General features: G+C 52.4%; 1 pseudogene; it reads right to left on the bottom strand.

Moving 5' to 3' along the window:
• Positions 1-755: 755 nt before the first annotated feature.
• LOC144756754 (28S ribosomal RNA) lies at positions 756-1,766 on the bottom strand (annotated as a pseudogene).
• Positions 1,767-2,534: the final 768 nt, after the last annotated feature.

Genomic DNA, 2,534 nt, shown 5'->3' on the forward strand with positions numbered 1-2,534 from the left:
TGGATCCCAGTCCCCAGCGCACGGACCCTCCGATGACCTGCAGGATGGGGGCTCCTACACCCCGCGGCCCGCCGGACAGAGCTCAAGCCCCGGACTTCAAAAACCTAGCCAGGCCGGTGAGAGCCTTCCCAGGCCCCAGTGGACCCCCATCACCAGCGCCCGGACCCTCGCCCAGAACCAAGAAGGCTTAAGCCCAGGCCATGTCCTCTCCCCGACAGCCTGCCCGGGGGAGCCCATTTTTCTCGACTAGGGGCTTACAGAACTCTGTGGGAAGGACAAAAGTTGGAGTTTACCTGGTCACCAGCCCGCAGGGTCATCTGGTCACCCAGCCCGCAGGGCCATCTGGTCTCGCAGCCAGGCAACCAGATGGCCCGGGACGACCCAGCGCCCTTGCAGTCCGGCGAGGGTGGCAGGGCACACTGAGGCAGCCGCTCTGGAGGCTCCTTCCCCCAGGTGGTTGCTGCTCACCTCCCTGCCTGACTTGCCCGGGAGCAGTGGGAAAAAGGGGCCCGGCCGGTGGCCCAGGCCATCTGGTCACTCTGCCGACCCGCGAGGGATGGTGGCCCCCATCCCTGCACCCCGGTGGGGCAGGGACGGGAGGGGGAGGCCCCCATGCCAAAGGGCACGTGGTGGAAGCAGCCTCCCACAGGCCCGCGTTACCCCCTCCGCATCCCTCCCGCCGGCCTGGCGGCAGAGGGACCCATCCCTGGGTGTGATGGAGGGAGGCGTCCGCTGGCACCCACGCACGGAGAGACAAAAGCTTGGCTCAGAGGATGACTTTCAATAGGTGGGAGCGAGGTAGCTGCTCTGCTACTTACAAAACCCTGACCCAGAATCAAGTTGTCTACGAATGATTTAGCACCGGGTGCCCCACGTACATGCAGTGCACTAAGGGCAATGGAGGCGTCCCCCTTCCGTCCGCACTCCGGTCCCCAAGCGAGCGGCTCTGCACACCGGCCCCCCGAGAGAGGCCGGCTATCCCAGTCCAACCGAGGATCAACCGCACTGCGGTATCATTACGGTTTAGGGAGTATTCTGACTGAGAGACGTTTAGTCATAATCCCACAGATGGTAGCTTCGCCCCATTAGCCAAGCACATACACCAAATGTCTGAACCTGCGGTTCCTCTCATACTGAGCAGGATTACTATTGCAACAACACATCATCAGTAGGGTAAAACTAACCGGTCTCACGATGGTCTAAACCTAGCTCACGTTCCCTATTAGTGGGTGAACAATCCAACGCTTGGTGAATTCTGCTTCACAATGATAGGAAGCGCCGACTTCGAAGGATTAAAAAGCGACGTCGCTATGAACGCTTTTCCAGTTATCCCTGTGGTAACTTTTCTGACACCTCCTGCTTGAAACCCAAAAAGTCAGAAGGATCGTGAGGCCCCGCTTTCACAGTCTGTATCCATACTGAAAGTCGAGATCAAGCAAGCTTTTGCCCTTCTGCTTTGCGGGAGGTTTCTGTCCTCCCTGAGCTCACCTTAGGACACCTGCGTTATCGTTTGACAGGTGTACCACCCCAGTCAAACTCCCCACCTGCCACTGTCCCCAGAGCGGATCGCGCCGGGTGCTTGGAGCCAGAAGTGAGAGCCCCAAGGGGCTCGCCCCCCGCCTCACCGGGTAAGTGAAAAAACGATAAGAATAGTGGTATTTCACCGGCGGCCCGAGGACCTCCCACTTATCATACACCTCTCATGTCTCTTCACAGTGCCAGACTAGAGTCAAGCTCGACAGAGACTTCTTTCCCCGGTGATTTTGCCAAGCCCGTTCCCTTAGCTGTGGTTTCGCTAGATAGTAGGTAGGGACAGTGGGAATCTCATTCATCCATTCATTGGCATCACTAATTAGATGACGAGGCATTTGGCTATTCTGTACCACCTCGCGGTGGCTCATTCTGGGTTATTATGCTGCCCATCAGCGTCAATTCGGTTTTGCTTCCAAAAATACAACATTCTTTAGCTCCGTAGTACAGCCACACTGAACGCTGTCCTCACTGGAACTGGGATCACGTTTAGGCAGGAGATAGTACACCCTGCAGTACTATTCCAACAATTTAAAATTGTCTACGAACAGTCCTGAGAATTTAAAATATGATTAGCAGGACATCAATAATCAATGTGTGATAACTATGTGTATGAGATTATTTGAGACCTATTCCTCAATCAAGACATTTCAATAAGTATGATGTACACAACTATATCTAAATTGTTATAAGCACACATTTATAAAATATACACATCTACAAATTACACATCTAACTAGAAAATGCACATCTATAACATTGTAAAAATTCTAATCTATAAAATTCACATCTATACTAAATCCTGTGTCAACTATAAACCTATATGTTAAAACATTATGCTTTATAAGGGTGACATGTGTGCAGCAAGAAAGTGTACATCTCAGTATAAGCTTGATACTCAATTGTCCATGAATACTTGGCACATTTTAAGAATGTCCATTAAAGTAGTTAGGCAAACATTTTTCTTGAATGGAATGACATTTGCAAACCTAGATCAGCCAGAA

This window comes from Lissotriton helveticus, chromosome 5_1 (genome assembly GCF_964261635.1).
Source record: "Lissotriton helveticus chromosome 5_1, aLisHel1.1, whole genome shotgun sequence".
Classification (NCBI taxonomy): domain Eukaryota; kingdom Metazoa; phylum Chordata; class Amphibia; order Caudata; family Salamandridae; genus Lissotriton; species Lissotriton helveticus.